Source organism: Hyla sarda, chromosome 4 (assembly GCF_029499605.1).
Source record: "Hyla sarda isolate aHylSar1 chromosome 4, aHylSar1.hap1, whole genome shotgun sequence".
NCBI lineage: Eukaryota > Metazoa > Chordata > Amphibia > Anura > Hylidae > Hyla > Hyla sarda.
Window position 1 is genome coordinate 315,247,989 of NC_079192.1, and position 22,320 is coordinate 315,270,308.

At 41.9% G+C, this 22,320-nt stretch overlaps 1 long non-coding RNA gene across 1 annotated transcript in view; it reads right to left on the reverse strand.

The window, feature by feature from the left end:
- The window catches only part of LOC130369523 (uncharacterized), a 35,489-nt gene extending 22,867 nt beyond the window's left edge, over positions 1 to 12,622 (reverse strand). The window contains exon 1 of the long non-coding RNA XR_008892800.1: positions 12,568 to 12,622. This is a non-coding gene — a long non-coding RNA (uncharacterized LOC130369523). The remainder of the gene's footprint in view (positions 1 to 12,567) is intronic.
- Positions 12,623 to 22,320: the final 9,698 nt, after the last annotated feature.

A 22,320-nucleotide genomic window follows, 5' to 3' on the forward strand; every position in this document is an offset into this window, starting at 1 on the left:
CCCTGTTACTATAGAGTCCCTGAATATTAAAAATAGGGGTCTGTCTATTACATTACTTAATTCCTTTAGAACACGGGGGTGAATGCCATCTGGACCTGGTGATTTGTCTATTTTGATTTTTTTTGTAGGCGGCACTTTACTACTTCCTGGGTTAGACAGGTGACCTGTACTAGGGTGTTTACCTTATCTCGCTGTATTTCATCTGGCATTTCATTTTCCTCGGTGAATACAGGGGAGAAGATTTTTTTAAATATATTAGCTTTTTCCTGATCCCCGTTTATAATTTCTTCCTCATCATTTTTTAAAGGTCCAACACTTTCATTTTTGACCTTTTTGCTATTTATATAGTTAAAGAACATTTTGGGGTTAGTTTTACTCTCTTTTGCAATGAGTCTCTCTATCTCTATTTTTACGGCTTTTATCAGTTTTTTTTTTACATATTTAACATTTTTCTCTATAGCTTTTTAATGCTTCTTCACTGCTGTCCTGTTTTAGTAGTTTAAATGCTTTATTTTTGTCATTTATTGCCCCCTTAACGTTCTTATTCATCCTGATTGGTTTTCTTTTATTTCTGACCCCTTTTATTCCCATAAGGTATATACATCTTACAGTGAGAATTTAAGATATTTTTTAAAGTCTCCCATTTAGTGTCACTATTCTTGTTTTTGAGGACATTATCCCATTTTATATTGTTAAGGGCTTCTCTGAGTTAATTGTTTTTGTGGCCCCTCGAGAGATTCCCTTATTGAAGAACAAGTTATAATGTATTATATTGTGATCACTATTTCCTAGGTGTCCTTCTACTTGCACATTAGTTACTCTGTCAGGTCTGTTGGTTAATATTAAGTCTAGTAGGGCGTCCCCTCTGGTCGGGCCCTGCACCATTTGGGACAGATAATTGTCTTTAGCTATAGTCAGAAACCTGTTTCCTTTATGAGATTCACAGGACTCAGTCTCCCAGTTTATATCAGGATAGTTAAAGTCCCCCATTATTATCACATCATTTTGATTTGCTGCCTTGTTTATTTGCCTCAGTAATTGATATTCTGCCTCTTCCATTATGTTTGGTGGCTTATGGCAAACCCCTATCAGATTTTTTTTATTCTTATCTCCATATATTTCTACCCATAATGACTCCACATTATCACTTACCTCCCGTATATCCTCCCGCAGTGCGGCCTTCAGACTGGACTTTACATAAAGACAAACTCCTCCCCATTTCGGTTTTGTCCGATCCTTCCTGAATAGACTATAACCCTGTATGTTGACTGCCCAGTCCCCTATCCCTATTAATTATTCTAACCCCTCCCTCTGCTCCACCCGCAGGTACATTATTAAGTCCCCCCTCTCTATGTACACTATCTTCCCCCTCTACGTTGTAGGTTCCCTCCCCACCAATCCCTAGTTTAAACACTCCTCCACCCTTCTAGCCATTTTCTCCCCAAGCACAGCTGCACCCTCCCCATTGAGGTGCAGCCCGTCTCTACGGTAGAGCCGGTATCCGACAGCGAAGTCGGCCCAGTTCTCCATGAACCCAAAACCCTCCTTCCTACACCAGCTTCTGAGCCACTTGTTTACCTCCCTAATCTCCCGCTTCCTCTCCGGTGTGGCTCGTGGTACAGAAAATATTACCTTGGAGGTCCTTGTCTTAAGCTTGCAGCCTAAGTCCCTGAGATCATTTTTAAGGACACTCCACCTAGCTCTTACTTTGTCATTGGTGCCAATATGTACCATGACTGCTGGGTCCTCTTCAGCCCCACCCAGCAACCTGTCAACCCGATCCGTGATGTGCCGAACTCGAGCGCCAGGAAGACAACACACTGTTCGGCGATCCCGGTCTTTGTGACAGATTGCCCTGTCTGTTCCCCTAATAATTTAGTCCCCCACCACCAGTACCTGTCTGGCCCGCCCTGCACTCCTTTCTTCCTCCTTACTGGAGCAGACACCCCCCTGGCGGTCAGAGGCAGAGTCCTGCTGCAGTACTGCTAGCTCTGAAATGGCATCCCCCTCATCTGCCAACTGGGCAAACTTGTTGGGGTGTGCCAGTTCAGGACTAGCCTCCCTGACACTTTTCCCTCTACCCCGTTTTCTAACTGTAACCCAGCTAACTGCCTGACTGTCCTGCACCTCCGTCCCACTATCCTCGCCAACCTCTACCCCAGAGAGTACTTGCTCAGTGAGCAGGAGACTCCTCTCCAGGTTGCCAATGCATCTCAGTGTTGCCAGTTGCTCCTTTAGATCCAGGATCTGGGCTTCCAAATGAACAACTCGCTCACATCTTACACAACAATATGCACCCTCAAACTGCTGTTCATGGATTGCATACATTGTGAAAGATTTACACGGCACTGCATTTTCCAACATGAAGGCCATATTAAATTTGGGGATTGCATAAATTAACAGTAAAAAATTTTTCAATTTAAACTCCCTGAATTTAAAATCCCTAAATTTTAAGTCCCTGTCACTTTTATACTTACACTCACTTGTATACTTCACACTCTTGTATACAGACACACAATCACTAGCTCAACAATCGCTTAGTGTACTTGCTTTTATATTTACCACAATCCACCTCTCTCTTCCACTGCCTGGAAGTGAATGCAAATGCAGTTTTTTCCTAAAAATTTACATTTTTACAAGGGGTAATAGGAGAAAATTTCCCCACAAAATTTGTAACCCCATTACTTCTGAGTTTGGAAATACCCCATATGTGGATGTAAAGTGCTCTGCGGGCGAACTACAATGCTCAGAAGAGGAGGAGCGCCATTGAGCTTTTGGAGAGAGAATTTGTTTGGAATGGAAGTCAGGAGCCATGTGCGTTTACAAAGCCCCCCGTGGTTCCAGAACAGTGCCCCCCCCCCACATCTGACCCCATTTTTGAAACTACACCTCTCACAGAATTTAATAAGGGGTGCAGTGAGCATTTACACCCCACTGGCATTTGACAGATCTTTGGAACAGTGGGCTGTGCAAATGAAAGATTACATTTTTTATTTTCACAGACCACTGTTCCAAAAATCTGTCAGACACCTGTGGGGCATAAATTCTCACTGCACCCCTTATTACATTATGTGAGGGGTAAAGTTTCCAAAATGGGGTCACATATGGGGGAGTCCATTGTTCTGGCACTATGGGGGCTTTATAAACACACGTGGCCTTCAATTCCGGACCAATTTTCTCTCTAAAAGCCCAATGGTGCTCCTTCTCTTCTGAGCATTGTAGTTAGCCAGCAGAGTACTTTACATCCACATATGAGGTATGTTATTACTCAGAAGAAATGGGGCTACAAATGTTAGGGGGCCTTTTTCCTATTTTCCCTTGTGAAAATGAAAAATTTAGGGTAACACCAGCATTTTATTAAAAAAAATTTTTTTCATTTTCCCGTCCAACTTTAATGAAAATTTCTCAAACACCTGTGGGGTGTTAAGGCTCTCTATACCCCTTGTTACATTCCGTGAGGTGTGTAGTTTCCAAAATGGGATCACACGTGGATATTTTTTTTTGCGTTTGTCAGAACCACTGTAAAATCAGCCACCCCTGTGCAAATCACCAATTAAGGCCTCAAATATACATAGTGTGCTCTCACTACTGAGTCTTGTTGTGCATCCGCAGAGCATTTTATGCCCACATATGGGGTAATTCCATACTCAGGAGAAATTTCCTTTTACCTCTTGTAAAAATAAAAAGTAAGGGTCAACACCAGCATGCTAGTGTAAATATTTTTTTATTTTTTTACACTAACAGGCTGTTGAAGACCCCAAATTTTCATTTTCAAAAGGTGTAAAAGGAGAAAAAGCCCCCCAAAAATTGTAGTGCAATTGCTCCCGAGTACGGAAATACCCCATATGTGGCCCTAAACTGTTTCCTTGAAATACGACAGGGCTACGAAGTGAGAGAGAGCCTTGCACATTTGAGGACTAAATTAGGGATTGCATAGGGGTGGACATTGGGAATCACTGCCGTAGAATACCCCTAACAGGTTGCCTCCAGCTGTTGCTAAATTCCCAGCATGCCTGCACAGTCAGTGGCTGTCCGGAAATGCTGGGAGTTGTTGTTTTGCAACAGCTGGAGGCTCTGTTTTGGAAACACTGCCGTACGATACGTTTTTTTTCATTTTTATTTGGGGGGACAGTGTAAGGGGTGTATATGTATTGCTTTACCATCTATTTTGTGTTAGTGTAGTGTAGTGTTTTTAGGGTACATTCACACAGGCGGGGGTTTACGGTGAGTTTCCCGCTTTACGTGAGTTTGCGCTGGGGCAGAAAATTTGCTGCAGCTCAAACTTGAATCAGGAAACTCACTGTAAACCTGCCCATGTGAATGTACCCCCAGGGGTTTTCACGGGGTGCCTGCTGAATGATTTCAGCAGGCATTCTGGTCTGGTCCCCTCCCGGTGAGCGTCGGGGACCGGAATATCCACGGGCATACAGGTAGGCCCGGGGTCCTTAAGTACCAGGGAGCCAGGGCGTACATACGCCCTTGGTCCCTAAGTGGTTAATAGCGATTCACTGTGAATAAATTCGGACAGAAACAAATTTTGGGGGAAAATTCGGCGAATCGGCCAAATCGAATTTTTCAAAAATTCGCTCATCTTCCATTTAAAACAGGTAAATTTTTGTTTCATCAGATCACAGGATGTCTCCAAAAATGTAGCTCTTTGTTCCTGTGTGCATTTGCAAACATTAATTTGGCTTTTATATGTTTCTTTTGGAGTAATGTCTTCTTCCTAGCAGAGTGGCCTTTCAGCCCATGTTGATAAAGTACTTGTTTTACTGTGGATAATGACACATTCATGCTTCCGCTAGCATCTTCACGAGGTCTTTTGCTTTTGTTATTGGGTTGATATTGTTATGTCTGTCCAGGTCTGTGTTCACACACAGCTATTGGATTTGCTGTTTTATGGATTGCTGATTTGCAGTTTTATGTTCCCTGGTCAGGGAATAGTTAACATCTCTGGCTTTTTCAGCCAGGCTGTGTCTATTTAAGTTCAGCACTGACTAGCTTCAGTGCTGGTGATTGACTTCATTTCATCCGGACTTGCTAACATGCTGGATATGCTGCTGGTGTGACTTCATTTACTGATGGACTTCCTGATGTCCTACTCCTATAGTGGAGGGTCCAGTTTTTGTATTCAGTGTGAACTGTGTTCTATAAATATATCCTGTGTATCTAGGCATCCCTGTTATCACTCCATGGGACTCCTTGTCTTCTGGAGGTGTTCCGAAGGGATTGTGATTATTCCTGTCTTGTGTTCAGTGTGAACAGTGTTCTATAAATATATCCTGTGTATCTAGGCATCCCTATTACTTGTCCATGGGGACTTTGTGTCTACTGGAGGTTTTCCATAGGGAATGCAAATATTCCTGATTAGCGATAGATCCCTGTTTCTGGTCCATGGGGACTTTGTATCTTCTGGATGTTCTGGGGGATTATGCTACATTCCTGTCTGTTCCTAAAGTCTATTGACTTATCTGTTTTCCTGTCTGGTGTTTTGAACTCTATTTTTATTAGTTCTTGATTTCAGATCTTTCGAGTTCTGTACATGACTACTGATCTATAGTGTCCTCTGTTCACGACCACGGATCTATAGTGTCCTCTGTTCACGACCACTGAGTCATCTGTTCATGTCCGCTGATCTATAGTGTCCTCTGTTCATGACCGCTGATCCATAGTGTCCCCTGTGCGGCTCACTGATCTGTGTCCTCTGAACTTAATCTGTTATAGAGTTCTATGTTCCTGTTATGTTTCTGGTTTGTGACCGACTATTTGTTAGTATGTGCTTTTATTAGGCCCCTGCACTTTAGTTCAGGAAGGGACCGGTGCCCAGTTGTTGATCCACCAGTTAGGGTGGATGGGCCAGTAGGCAGGTAGAGAGGTTTTAGGGTCAGTTTAGGGCTCACTTTCCCTGTCCCCCATTGGTCATGACAGATATGCACATATCGGACCAAAGTGCGTTCATCTCTGACACAGAACCCATCTCCTTCCTGAGCGATATGATGGCTGGACATTTCCATCTTGTTTGTACTTGCGTATAATTGTTTGCACAGATGAACGAAGCACCTGTAGGTATCTGGAAATTGTACCTAAGGATGATCCAGATGATCCAGATGTCTTTCTGATTTCTTTAGACTTTCCCATAATGTTACACACAGAAGCAGTGTGTTTCCGGTGGGCATTAAAGTACATCCACAGGTGTGTCTATAACTCAGATGTTGCCAATAAACCAATCAGAAGCTTCTAAAGACACAACATCCTCATCTGGGCTGTCCCAAATTGTTTAAACTGAAAGAAAAAATAGACAATGCGCTCCCCTAGTGTAGAACTTCAAATAATAAAAAGGAGAAGAGAACAGTGGGTGAATCTCGCTCACAAATGTGGGTTGTGCACTGAGTGGGCGCAACTCACTGAATCGTTCAATTAGGTGATGCATGGGTTGCAGCTCTATCCTGGACGCCAAAGCGTGAGAAATACACAAAACGGAACCACACAGAAGAAAAATTCAGATGTCAGAATTTACTCAGCACTACCCGGTGCCATAAAGACATTCAACAAACCTTTCTTCCATTTAAAAGTACAACAGCAGTTTCGGAATCGTGCCGGTTTCGTCTTCAGGTACAATAAAACTTAAATGAACACGCAATGTTAAAATACATGGCTGCTAAGAACTAAACATCTAAATAAGTCAGCGGAAGGGGTGTGTTTTACAGGTTTACCAATAAAACCTGGGGTTTGAATACAAAAAATGCTAAATTTCACAAGGCTCAAGAGAGAGGCTGATAGCACATGACATATAAAGAAAGGTTACATTTTTTGGTATGTTCTATAACATCATTGAGTCCATCCGGATACTATGTATTCCAATGAAATATCCAATAGGACTCCCTATTGTTTAGTTTCTGGGTCCTATTAGATATGATATCCGGAATGACATCAATGATTTGTAACCTAATGCCGTCAGATGAGCCTTTATGTACCATTGTGATGTGTCTAGAAACACTTTGCTTCAAAAAGTTCTTAGCCATGTTAAAGCGTGTGTATTCATACGGAACTGCACCCTCTGCATGGAGCGGCCCCCACATGTTGAATACCGCAACTGCAAGTGAGCAAATAAACTACAAATTGTGTAGCACAATTAGCAAAAATCTTCATGTTAAATACTTCACCAGTGGAAAAGAATTTAAAAACAGGATTATCAGATTTAATCCATTTACAACATAAGCATTTTTTAACATTGCATGGAAAAGTGCCTGGCCGAGTATTGATCTCATGTATCACTGAACTGGTAGAACCAGAATTGTTCTCTCCAAATTGTTTAAAGGTAAAGTAATCCTAGTGTATGTAAACTTTTGACTTTGCAGAAAGTAATAAAAATGCCTTAAAAAAAATCTCTTTTTCCTCATTATTCTGTCATTTGGCAATTATAAATTATTGTGGTAATCCTAATTGACCTAAAAGGGTTTATTCTGATTTTATGTCAGATAGTGAGAAAAACAGGCATATGTGTCTTTTTATATAGTGTATGTAAACTTCTGGTTTCAACTGTAAAAAAACAAAACTGTAAAATAAGATAACAAAAAACCTGCAAAATAAAAAAAAATGTCAATAAAAAATTATTCTTTATTTAGATTTATTAATTCTGAAGTGGTTCTCTAGTGCATATAGATGTCTTACAGTGGGGTCCTCTATCAGGCAGAATGGAGAATAGCTGTCATTCATGAGCTGTCAGATGAGTCAGCGTTCTTAACACGCTTAACATGTTCAGAACACCAGGGCACTGGGCAGAAAATTGTGGGGGGTCCCATTGGCCAGTCCCTCTGCGATCAGACACTTATCCCTATAATGTGTTCTGTACCGGAGTTCCAATTTAAGTCCCTATGTTGTTGACTGACGCTGCAGTCTGCACTAGTGCAGTACATAGAACAGCCTGGCAGTATTGGAGGAACTGAAGTTTGAATTTTGGGCTAAAATAATTGCAGGTTCTGCCACATTTCTGCTCCAGTACCACAGAGCAGAAAGGGCAAGAATTCAAATGGAATTCAGTGAGGAATTCTATTGTGTGAACCTAGAAGTAGATCTTAAAGGGGTACTCCGCCCCTAGACATTTCATCCCCTATCCAAAGGATAGGGGATAAGATGTCAGATCACCGCGGTCCCGCTGCTGGGGAGCCCTGGGATCCCCGCTGCGGCACCGCGCTATCATTACAGCACTGTGCGTAATGACGGGCAATACAGGGGACGGAGCAGCGTGACGTTATGGCTCCGCCCCTCATGACATCATGGCCCGTCCCCTTAATGCAAGTCTATGGCAGGGGGCGTGACGACCACCACGCCCCCTCCCATAGACTTGTATTGAAAGGGGTGGGCCGTGACGTCATGATGGGCGGAGCCGTGATGTAACGATGCTCCGGCACCTGTATTGCCCGTCATTCCGTGCAGGGCTCCCCAGCAGCGGAACGCGGCGATCTGACATCTTATCCCCTATCCTTTGGATAGGCGATAAGATGTCTAGGGGCAGAGTACCCCTTTAAGGGCCATTAACACTACAGAATCTCCACTTTTGGCAGAGATTTCATCTGTAGCATACACTAACTAAATTAGTCACAAGGCACTAAGAGTGCTCAGAAATGCACCATCTCCATAGACAACAATGCATTTCTGAATGGATTCCGCTGAAAGAATGAAGCTGTTTATTCTTTCGGCTGAGTCTGGGAGCTGGAATGTGCAGCAGAATCCAATTGAAAACAATTGGAGACTGCTGCACCGGAATTTCCAAATTCTGAGCAGAATTCTGCTCGGAAAATACGCAGTATAAATAGGTTGTTAGACTTCATAATGGCTAACTGTTTCAAGCACGGAACTTGTGGGTTTGAATGTCTGGACAGCGGTCTAGCAACAGATTTTACTAGAAGTGGGGATCATGTTGGGAACTGGCATGGTCATCCCCTATGGTGGTGTATATTGGTGATATCAAATAAATTATGCTTGTCCACAGTGTCAGAGAATAAACAAGTACCCTTAAATCGCTTAGATGCTCTAAAATTCTGGCTAAAAGAGAGCTTTTTTCTAGTTCAAATAAATTGTATGGTATTGATCATACAGAGTAATTTTACATAAAACAGTCCCAAAAATGGCTGTACACCATATGCACCATATGTACATTTTCATCTTTTTGGGCCGCTTAAAAGGGTATTCCACTGGAAAACATTATTTTTAAATCAACTGGTGCCAGAAAGTTAAACAGATTTGTGAATGATTTCTATTTAAAAATCTTAATCCTTCCAGTACTTATCAGCTGCTATATGCTCCATAGGAATTTATTTTCTTTTTGGATTTCCTTTCTGTCTGACCAAAGTGCTCTCTGGTCACACATCTGTCCATTTTAGGAACTGCCGAGAGCAGGATAGGTTTGCTATGGGGATTTGCTCCTATTCTGGACAGTTCCTAAAATGGACAGAGGTGTCAGCAGAGAGCACTGTAGTCAGACAGAAAGGAAATTCAAAAAGAAAAGAACTTCCTGTGGAGCATATAGCAGCGGATAAGTACTGGAAGGATTAAGATTTTTAAATCTGTTTAACTTTCTGGCACAAGTTGATTAAAAAAAATAAAAATGCTTTCCAGTGGAGTACTCCTTTAGGGCTAAACATAGCCTCACCATTGGCTAGACCACTATTAAATTTGATAGTGGGCAACATAATTTGGTTTCTTTGTTATATTTGTCATTTTACTTTGTCTTTTATATTGGTAAGATCACCACAACCCATAGTACAGTCCTTTCTCTGCCAAGGACCTCTAAAGCTGCAGTAATGGTGAATGGCAAATGCCAACTAGGGTAGGTGAGGGCAGAAGGCATGGCAGCTGCCTAACAAGATAAATGAATTACACAGCGTGTTAATCTATGACATGTGTTGTGTTAAGCTATTTTATTTATTCCAGGATCACCTGAGAGCCATTGCTCACGTTTTGTTTAATGCATCGAGCTCTACCCAGAGCAGGGTGAAGCCATGTGTGATACTGACATACCCATTAGCATATTCCGCTTCATTTACTGATAAATGCCTTCAATTATACCAGGCCGGAAGTGCGGCATCAATTTTGTTTTATTATCATTGTTTTTTGCAGTGTTTACAGGATTAGGATTTTTTAACCTGTTTGTTTTTCATTCTGTGAACACAAGAGCATGTTAATTCAAAACCATCCGTACAGCACTAACAATGAAAGGTAAAAAGCAGTTGCAATTTCACACATAAGTCATGGATGTTAGAACAACACTTTGATGGGCAGATATGCCATTTGGAAGCCATATTTTGTCCTTCGCAGTTGATTATTATCTATACTTACAACTTGATTCTTTTATCAAAGATGACAAAACGCTGAGTTAAAAGACATGTACATGTGGGGGTCTGCTTTAACCCAATAGTTGACTGGAGTCTGCCTTAAAGAACACCACAGAAAAAAACATTGAATTTAACATAATAAAATGTGCATATTAGTACCGTACTTACTCGAATGGGCATCAGTTTAGGCATAATTTCTGCAACAGTTTACACTTCACCTTCAAAAGTCAACCTTTGCAGGGGATTTTCACAGGTAAGGTATAGTCAATTACAAGCTTATCAAACCTATAGGCTACTTAACACCTTTCTGTCTTTTTAAAACATATGCCTGCTTAGACATTGGGGTGGGGGGGGGGGGGGTCAGCTTAAAAAATGTGTATGTTTTATATGTTTATCTTGGGTCATTTGTCTCACATGTTACATATAGATAAAAAATTTGGAAAGCTTGTTGGCTCCATGGTTAGCACTGCTGTCTTGCATTATTGGGATCTCAGTCCAGATTTAAACAACATCTGCATGCAGTTGTCACATATGGGCAGGGAAGGAGTGCAGTACTGAACTCACCCACTCCCTCTATCCCTACCTACTTTCCTATCCACCCTAAATAGCGGATTGACAACCACGGTGACAGTTCCTCCCTAAATATGTGATGGAAGTCACTGTCAACAACATAAACTACAATACAGACAGGTCAGGATACAGTAGGGAGCACACAGACTAACAGATAAATATCTAAACAAACACACACACAATAAGTCACAGTCCACTAGCCGAGTCAATACTAGGAGTTATCAGAAGTGCCAAGTCGCAAAAACAGGAGAAAGGTCAGAATGCCAAGCCAATAAGACAGAAATGCCAGAAGATCAGGAATACAAGAAACAACGCTAGCTACTAGAGAAAACTCTTTTGAAGGCAAAGCCTGGATGAAAACTGCAGGTTTAAATAGGGAGAACACAAGTGAAAGCGAATAAGGTCAGCTGGCCATTCCAGAGAGCTAGGTGTAACCACAGTAACCATAACAAACAAAAGCTCTCAGTGCAGATTAACCCTTCGGGTTCTTACAGCAGTTTGTACATTCTCACAATGTTTGTGCAGGTTTCTTCTAAACGCTATTTTGCTAACACATATAAAAAAATGGTTAATTGGGCTTCTATGAAAGTGACTGTAGCGGAGAGAAATAAGTTAGCTCTATTGGGGACAATAGCTGATCTGTTTGGTATCTGAGTATAATGCAGGATAATATGTTGGTGTGTTGGTAGCAGGGGGCTAAGGAGAGACCTAACTTTACATGTGCACGGATTTCCATTGATGTTTACAGGAGGTACATAAATAAACAGGATGCCTGCTTAGCTTTTTTCATATTGCTAATGTTCTTCTTCTATATACATGAAATTGCCCATACATTTCCAAAAACTGTCGGCCAAACAGGAATCAAAAATCCACAATGTCTGAAGGTTTTCTTCACCGATATCATCTGTTTGTGGTGAGTCTGGAGGTCGGCAAACATTGATAGTTCTCTCCAGGTGGTGAGTCTGGAGGTCACCATACACTGATGATTCTCTGGTTTTCTTCACCAACATCATCTGTTGGCAGTGACTAAGAAGGTTGCCATACACTGACGGTTCTCTCCACCGACATCATCTGTTGGCCGTGACTCGAGAAGTTGTCATCAACCTTAGACAGGCAAATCCATCAGCCGTTATGGGCTGACTTAAGAAAAGAGGGTGTATAGAAAACATTGTAGCTGAAGAACAACCCCCCCCCCCCACACACACAAACACACACACACAAACACACACTTTCCACTGTCTTCAAGGAACCAAATATATCAAATACAATATGTAACCAGGCTGTAGTCTTTTTAAACTACATACGTAGTCACATGCCATATTTACAAGACTATGAAGTGTGAGGCTGGGGGTGCACTGTACCCCCGCTAATATTGCAATATTGCAGTGATATAGTCTGCTGTTCTCCCGCTTTAGATTTTGCCAGCCAGGATGAAACAGCTTACACACAGCCTCTTTTCAGTGGTTGTATAATGTGGCATAGCATTTGTTGGATGTAACCAAAGCCTTGCTTAGCATAGTCTTAAAGGCTTCAACTCCAAATTACCACTGACAAATACAAGAAACAATATCATATTTTTATGGTTCTGTTTTCTAGGTGCTGGAGAAGGGTCAATTCACTCAGTTTATCAAACCATGGGCATGACTTTGTAGGCTCCACATACATTTTGATCAATTACCTCCTGGTGTCTTCCATTCCTCATAGCAGACAGGCGTGGGGAACAGATGGATGAGCTGTTCTTCACTCAACACTTCCAAATGCTTAGAAATCAAATGACATTCAGCATTTCCATTCTGCTAATCACATGCAGATCATGCCTGGATTACTCCACAGGGATGGGGCCTCATCTTCCCTTCTTTAAATTGTACTGAGGGACTCTAATAAATTATTTGGGATAGGGCATCATGGATAGTTCTTACATTGGATTGGATCATGATGAATAATGACAAGATCAATGACCATGTCTATGAACAAAATTATTTATTAAAGAGGAGGAGATTAGACACACATTGTTAACACGTCTTCTGTACACACACTATGCAAATCATTTGAGCTACTTAAATGTGGCTCATTTTCATTGTGTTTGTTCTCTATGAGTTTATTTGCAAAAAATAGAGATAGAAATACTGAAGATTTTAGTAAATTGTAAAGGCCAAGCCTGAGACTATGGGTCCCATCACAGCTGTAAAGGAAGTAGTTTTGCCAGATGGGAGGCATAGTTGCTGGGTAAACTGGCCTTTCCAAAAATGCCTTAATGTAAATGCCAAGAGAAGAATTATGCCTGTTACATAAGGTACCCAGAAGTCGCAGGGGCCCCATCCCCAAGAAGGTCTCATGTCGGAAACACTGCTGGTTCAAATACACTGCCAGTCCACAGTATGGGCAAGCAGGTAAGCAGTAGTGATAGAAGGCAGTAAAGTCATCACTTCTATTCACTGTAGCACCAAATTAACCTCTGACCCCCCCCCCCCCCCCCCCCAGCCATATTAGCCATCCAGTTTATCGGGGAAGGGTAAGTTACAGAACACAGTTACAGTGGTACTGTGAAAAGAAAGTAATTCATACACTGATACTATGACATATAATACTTGTATTAAAATGTCCCCAATAACCACTTATAGCGGTTCTTGTTTCACATATTGATGGCCTATCCTCAGGATCAGGATATCTGATCGGTGGGGGGCTGAAACCCCAGCGATCAGCTGCCCTAAGGCAGCCAGATCTGCACAGTGAACAGAGACATCTGGTTCTGGCCCTGTACACAGTGTGCATCCAGCTGCCACAGGACAGCTGATTGGTGGGGTGTCAGCCCCCCTTAACCGATCAGATATTAATGGCCTATCCTTAGGATGTTTTAAGCAAAAAAAACTTTTTAAAAACATATTTGATATCGCCAAGTGCGGAATTGTCAAAGCTTCTTAACTATAAATGTATTGATCCCACAGGGTAAATAGTGTAAACAGAAAAATCCAAATTGCATTGCAGAAAAAAAAATGAATAAAGCAATCAAAAAGTCTGATTAACATTACCTAACTACCAATTGCAGCACAAAATGAGGCTCCAAACAGCTCCATAGGTGGGAAAAAAAAATAAAGTTATGCGGGTCAGAACTTGGCAATTTCTATTGTTATTCTTTAGAAGAATAGTAAGAATAAATTACAAAATACACATGCTTTTCTCTATCTTATTTTCTTAACATATGGTAGTTAAATCCCCCAAAAAGTTGTATTTTTTTAATCTCACGTTACTGTTTAGGATCCAGTTTAGGATACTGTTTATAAAACATTTTTTAAATTGCTAGTGGATCCTGCATGTCACCCAGTCATAGGCTATATGCCCAGCAGAGGTGAGGAAAATTAGCATGTTAGGGTCCCATCTGAAGTGAGGCCACCTCTGCGTGGTGGATGGGGGACATGTTTTAATCAAAAGGTGCTCTAAGAGCCTCCTTTTATTTTACCAAGAGTGCTGCTGCTACCTGCCACAGCGTGCCTCAGTGAATTAGGTAGTTGTACTGGCCATTGTTATGTGTATTTCTTGTAATTTTATGTATATAAATCTTTGTCCTGATTGAGGGCTACAACAGAATACAATCTAAGTGTAAAACATGCTAAAGTGTAAAGGTGCGATATGAACAATCCTAACAACCAATATGCAACCAATGCACAGTATACCCATGTTGGACAGTAATTTGTAAAGAAAGATTTGGGGTGACGACCACTTCACTGCATTTTGGCGGTAAAGCCTTTTTCTGGAAAGAAGGCTTCAGTGCTGAAATGTGGTTAAGTGGTCGGCACCCCGGATCTCTCATTGCAAAGGATTAGGAATAGTGTTGAGCGGCATAGGCCATATTCGAATTCGCGAATATTCGCGAATATATGGACGAATTTTCGTCATATATTCGCGAATATCCGTATACCCATAAAAATTTTCGTCTTATTTTCGCATATACGAAAATTAACACGTGTAAAAATTCGCATATGCGAAAAATCAACACATACAAAATTTTGCATATGCGAACATCAACATGAGCGAAAATTCGCATGTGGGAATATATTCGAGAATATTAGCGAATTTGCGAATATGCGAAATTCGCGAATAAAATTCACATTGCGAATATTCGCGAGCAACACTAATTAGAAAACTGCATTACACTGCATTTAACCTAAAAGTTTAAATATTTTAATTTTGTAGCCCATTGTGTTGTAGATATGTGGTGACACGTGGGGTGAAAGGAATTCTTATCACTTCGTGACACCAGGGCTCGGTTAGCCTATATACGGTCCGAGGTGGAGACAGCTTTTCCTGGGCCATACACGGGGAGTAAGAAACAAAGTGACGTCGGATTAAGGATAACTGTCTTTTACTGAGCAGGTGCAGATGGTACAGTATGGAGCAGAGTACAAGGGATGCAGAGTAACCCTTGGGAGCCCTGTTGCCTTGCTGGGACTTATGGTGCTTTTCACCCACTTGGAATATATAGACTTGAGATTTGAGACTGAAAGATTTTCCACGCTGACTAGGGTTCTGACAAGGTCCTATTACTATCAATGCCAGGGCTTGACTCACCACTGTAAGTGGGAACACTTGCAGAATGGTGGGGCTGACTTGATATTTTCTTAGGCTTCCCTTAGGATTCTCCACACACGTCTTCCACCTTCTTTCCACACTGCACTCAGATTAAGCACAAACTAGAACTCGGGGAAACTTCTCCCCCCCTACACTATACACTGGAGAATTTAAGGGGTTCCCATTGGGCAGACAGGGTCATCTGATTATCACTGCATCTCTTACTTAAAGGCACAGTACATAAATAACATAATACACAGTAAATATAATCCAATATGGAAAGAAAACGAGAGGAGGCACTGGAACTGCAGTTACTCAAAGTTTATTCCATCAGGTCTTGGATACAACTGTGGCTGACGAGCCCGTCACCCATCGGCCACAGTTGTATCCAAGACCTGAGGGAATAAACTTCGAGTAACTGCAGTTCCAGTGCCTCCTCTCGTTTTCTTTCCATATTGGATTATGTCTCTTGAATATCCGAGGATAGAGCACGGACAACTAGGTTACTACTACTAGTGTTCAGATGTGGATCCAATTCACACTACGTTCTCCCACTATAGAGAAAGGTACGTGGCAGTGCCGTACTTACTATCTTCTTCTTTATGGACAGTAAATATAATGAATATAATAAAGTGCTTGAACATAATACATAGTAAACATTTTTACCGGGGGCCCAACACTAGAGCAGCAAGTATGCCCGATGAGATCCACAGCCCACGGGACAGTCTTTGGAGCTGGGACACCACAGATAAATACCTAGTCTGTATATCATCAAAAGGCACAGGTACATAGCTAACACTATAGCCACCTATAAAATATTAGCCAAGTATACAACTGCTGGGACCCCCACTGATTTACTTGAATAAAGAATGACTGCATAGAAGATGGATGGGAGCACTACTATGCAGAAAAATGTTGTCCTTCCTTTATTCTTGGGTTCAGTGGGGTCTGAGATTTAGAATATATACCATGTTGGTCTCAGACCACCATTAAAGAGCTCATGTAATACTAATTCTTATACAGCTCTCCTTTAAATTTTTTTATTGTGTGCCATTAATAGATCCTTTTTCCGTTTTTCCATTCTCAGTTTCATGTGCTATAACAGTATGTAAAGACTTATGATAATGGATATAACTTCCCTCTGTGTTTAGCATTTAGCCATTTATCACATTTATGTACCTGGAGTGCACTGCTGACCAGCAGTCTGGCGAGAATGACTTTTGTTGATTTTGATAAATTTCACTAATAAACACAATACAGTCAGGGTCCTGCTGTAATAACTCACTACAGAGTTATTCCAGTCAATTATATATGTATGGCGCAGGGCATAACAATGCTAGGTACTTACCTATAATGTATTCTGCCTATAGATGGTCTGATCTTTTAAACTTAATTATACAATGTGAGAATATTGATCTTTGATTCTAACTAGTATGGAAAATGACATATAATAGGTGCCCAGTTATATCTTCTTATAAGGCAATGCATTAGGAATTGTAGAAAAAAAAGAACAAAAATGGTGCTTCAATTGACATATATCACCTTCCCTCAGGATAGGTTATAAATGTCTGATCACATGGGGCTATTTTGCTGGGATCCACATCAATCACTTGACCAACATACAATAGCCCTCATTTACTAATGTCAACCCGACTTTTTTTGTCGGGTTGTGCGACCAAATTTGTGTCACATAGCCCATTCAACACAAATTTGGTCGCGCAACCCGACAAAAGATATCATCAGATATCATCATGAGTGTTTTTTAAACCCGTCAAAATGGGCGTGGTTATCACAAAAAGGGGCGTGTTCCCGACAAAAAAGAAAAAACACTCGGAGTATGATGAAAAACTCATAGGAAGACCTGTGAATTTTTCTTCACCAAAACCCGACAGCTCAGAGCTGTCTGGAAATGACTGAAAACCGAGTGAATGCTACCCCTAGGGTCTGTTCCATGTTGGGGGTAGTAGTACAGGGGCTAAGGGGTTGATCGCATCGGGTCTCATTTCTGAGTCCCAATCCGATCAAAAGTTATTAAGCAGGGGAGCGGGCGGCATGGTGATGTGCGATGTATTTCACTTTCATTTTCTAATTCCCCGCTGGGATCCTTGAATGGCCTGTACTGAAGAGCCATTCAGGGATCCCTGCGAGCTGCGGTGGGGGTTTTGTATATGTCCCCACAGCTTCTATATATCTTGCCCCCCTGCTGCGCTATATGTCTAGTCCCCGCAACGCATGTGTACACATATATACATATATACCCCCGCATAGCGCTATTATATACCACCCGCAGCGCACGTGTACATATATATATATATATACCCCCGCATAGCACTATTATATACCCCCTGCAGCGCATGTGTACATATATATATCCCCCGCATAGCGCTATTATATACCCCCCGCAGCGCATGTAGATATATATTATATATGCCCCGCACAGCGCATCTATATACGTATGCCTCTGAAGCGCTTTTAATAACTAATGCAGTGGTCTCCAACTTGCGGACCTCCAGGTGTTTCAAAACTACAACTTCCAGCATGCTGGGAGTTGTAGTTTTGCAACATCTGGAGGTCCGCAGGTTGGAGACCACTGGGCTTCTAAGGCATATGGATATAGAAGTGAAGTGGGGATCAGACATATATCGTTATCTGGTCCCCACTTCGCTACAATACATAATCCTCAGCAAACACCAGAGCTGCCCCATCGCCTCCCCCATCCCCGGTGTTATAATTACCTGTTGCCGGGGCCTGGGGCCCGCGATCATGCTGGCTTCGGCGCTGTTGCTGTGCGTTGTCACTGTGCGCACTGACGGTGACTCTTTATTGAGCTTGCTCTTTCTGAGTGTTGCTGTGTAAGAGGGGCTTGAAAGAGGAGTTTCAAAAACAGGAGTTTGAAAGCAGGAGGTTGAGATCGCTGTAAGTGTTAATTTCTGAACCCACAAGGTCTACAAAAAATTTGAAGTGTAATTTTGACAGTCTGTTTTTGCCTATACATTTGTGAAATCCCCATAACTAGATGGCCTCTCTGTTGGAAAATGCAGTCCGGTGTACATCCTGTGCAATGTATACAATCCTTGAGCAGCAGTTTGAGGGTGCATATTGTTGTGTGAGATGTGAGCGAGTTGTTCATTTGGAAGCCCAGATCCTGGATCTAGAGGAACAGCTTGCAACATTGAGACGCATTGACAACCCGGAGAGGAGTCTCCTGCTCACTGAGCAAGTACTCTCTGGGGTAGAGGTGGGGGAGGACAATGGGACGGAGGTGCAGGACAGTCAGGCAGCTAGCTGGGTTACAGTTAGAAAGCGGGGTAGGGGAAAAAGTGTCAGGGAGCCTAGTCCTGAACTGGCACACCCCAACAAGTTTGCCGCTTGGCAGATGAGGGGGATGCCATTAAAGAGCTAGCAGAACTGCAGCAGGATACTTCCTCTGACCACCAGGGGGGTGTCTGCTCCAGTAAGGAGGGAGGGAGGAATGCAGGGCAGGCCAGACAAGTACTAGTGGTGGGGGACTCAATTATTAGGGGGACAGACAGGGCGATCTGTCACAAAGACCGGGATCGCCGAACAGTGTGTTGTCTGCCTGGCGCTCGAGTTCGGCACATTGCGGATCGGGTTGACATGTTGCTGGGCGGGGCTGGAGAGTACCCAGCAGTCATGGTACATATTGGCACCAATGACAAAATAAGAGGTAGGTGGAGTGTCCTTAAAAATGATTTCAAGGACTTAGGCCGCAAGCTTAAGGCAAGGACCTCCAAGGTAGTATTTTCTGAAATACTACCAGTACCACGAGCCGCACCAGAGAGGCAACGGGAGATTAGGGAGATAAGCAAGTGGCTCAGAAGCTGGTGTAGGAAGGAGGGGTTTGGGTTCATGTAGAACTGGGCTGACTTCACTGTCGGCTACCGGCTCTACCGTAGGGACGAGCTGCACCTCAATGGGAAGGGTGCAGCTGTGCTTGGAGCAAAGATGGCTAGAAGGGTGGAGGAGTGTTCAAACTAGGGACTTGGGGGGAGGGAACCTACAGCAAAGAGGGGGAAGATAGTGTAGATAGAGAGGGGGGACTTAATAATGTACCTGGGGGTGGAGCAGAGGTTGGGGTTAGAATAGTTAATAGGAATAGGCTTCATAGGAAAATAAAACTTACACCCTTGAATCCCATTAACCCCAATAACATAAAGGATGGAAATGTAAAGTGTATGTTCACAAATGCCAAAAGCCTAGCAAATAAAATTGGGGAGCTTGAGGCCTTGATACTGGAGGAACATATTGATATAGTTGGGGTCACTGAGACATGGCTGGACTCCTCGCATTACTGGGCTGTCAATCTGCAGGGGTTTACATTGTTTCGCAAGGATAGAATGAACAGAAAAGGTGGTGGAGTCTGTCTGTATGTAAGAAGTGGTATGAAAGTCAGTGTGAACGATGCCATAGTGTGTGATGATTCTGAGGAGGTGGAATCACTGTGGGTAGAATTACAAAAGGAGGGAAATACTGAAAAAATAATACTTGGTGTAATCTACAGACCCCCTAATATCACTGAAGAGATAGAAGGTCAGCTGTATAAACAAATAGAGAGGGCCGCCCGTGCAAGTACAGTGGTAATAATGGGAGATTTTAACTATCCAGATATAGATTGGGGTCTGGGGGTGGCTAAAACTACAAAGGGGAGAAAATTCCTAAATTTATTGCAGGATAATTTTATGGGCCAGTTTGTGGAGGACCCAACAAGAAGTGATGCCTTGTTGGATCTGATCATTTCCAACAACGCAGAGCTGGTTGGTAATGTAACTGTGCGGGAAAACCTTGGTAATAGCGACCACAATATAGTTACTTTTGACTTAAAATGTAGAAAACAAAGACAGACGGGGAAGGCAAAAACATATAACTTTAAAAAGGCAAACTTCCCTGGGTTGAGGGCTGCACTACAGGACATAGACTGGGGGGAGGTGTTGTCAAATACTGATACAGAAGGTAAATGGGACATCTTTAAATCAACTCTAAATAACTATACAGCTAAATATATACCAAAGGGGAACAAATATAAACGATTAAAACTAAATCCTACATGGCTGACAAATTATGTTAAAAGAGCAATAAACAACAAAAAAATAGCTTTAAAAAATACAAATCTGATGGGTCAGCTATAACATTTAAACAGTACAAGGAGCTTAATAAAATCTGTAAAAATGTAATAAAAACAGCAAAAAATCAAAATGAGAGACAGGTGGCCAAAGAAAGCAAAACTTTTCCTAAATATTTTTTTAGATATATAAATGCAAAAAAGCCAAGGACAGAGCATGTAGGATCCCTTAATAATGATAATGGGGAGGTTGTCACAGGCGATAAAGAGAAAGCAGAGCTACTGAATGGGTTCTTTAGTTCTGTATACACTATGGAAGAAGGAGCTGACATTGGCCAGGTCAGTGCTGGTAACACATCATGTAATGTACTGAACTGGCTTAATGTACAAATGGTACAAGGTAAGTTAAGTAATATAAATGTAAGCAAATCTCCAGGGCCAGATGGATTGCACCCAAGAGTTCATAGAGAGGTAAGTTCAGTAATATCTGTACCCCTGTTCATGATATTTAGAGATTCACTGGTGTCTGGTATTGTGCCAAGGGACTGGCGCAAGGCAAATGTGGTGCCAATCTTCAAAAAGGGCTCTAGGTCTTCCCCAGGAAACTATAGACCGGTAAGTCTAACGTGCATTGTGGGTAAATTGTTTGAAGGATTTATAAGGGATTACATACAGGTATACATAGGGCATAATTGTATTATAAGTGATAGCCAGCATGGGTTTACTAAGGATAAAAGTTGTCAAACCAATCTAATTTGCTTTTATGAAGGAGTGAGTAGAAGCCTTGAGAGAGGAATGGCTGTGGAGATAGTGTTTCTGGATTTTGCTAAAGCATTTGATACTGTCCCTCATAGACGTCTGAAAGGTAAGTTAAAGGGGTATTCCAGGAATAAAATTTTTTTTATATATCAACTGGCTCCAGAAAGTTAAACAGATTTGTAAATTACTTCTATTAAAAAATCTTAATCCTTTCAGTACTTATGAGCTTCTGAAGTTAAGGTTGTTCTTTTCTGTCTAAGTGCTCTCTGATGACACGTGTTTCGGGAAACGCCCAGTTTAGAAGAGGTTTGCTATGGGGATTTGCTTCTAATCTGGGCGTTTCCCGAGACACGTGTCATCAGAGAGCACTTAGACAGAAAAGAACAACCTTAACTTCATAAGTACTGAAAAGATTAAGATTTTTTTTATAGAAGTAATTTACAAATCTGTTTAACTTTCTGGAGCCAGTTGATATATAAAAAAAAAAGTTTTTTCCTGGATAACCCCTTTAAGGTCTTTGGGTTTGGAAACTTTAGTTTGTAACTGGATTGAACACTGGCTCATGGATCGTACCCAGAGAGTGGTGGTCAATGATTCGTACTCTGATTGGTCCACGGTTATTAGTGGTGTGCCCCATGGTTCAGTACTGGGACCGCTGTTGTTTAATTTATTTATCAATGATATAGAGGATGGCATTAACAGCTCTGTTTCTATCTTTGCAGATGACACCAAGCTTTGTAGCACGGTACAGTCTATAGAGGATGTGCATAAGTTACAAGATGACCTGGATAGATTAAGTGTCTGGGCATCCACTTGGCAAATGAGGTTCAATGTGGATAAATGTAAAGTTATGCATCTGGGTACTAATAACCTGTATGCATCGTATGTCTTAGGGGGGATTAAACTGTCAGAGTCACTGGTAGAGAAGAATCTGGGTGTACTTGTAGATCACAGACTACAGAATAGCATGCAATGTCAGGCTGCTGCTTCCAAAGCCAGCAGGATATTGTC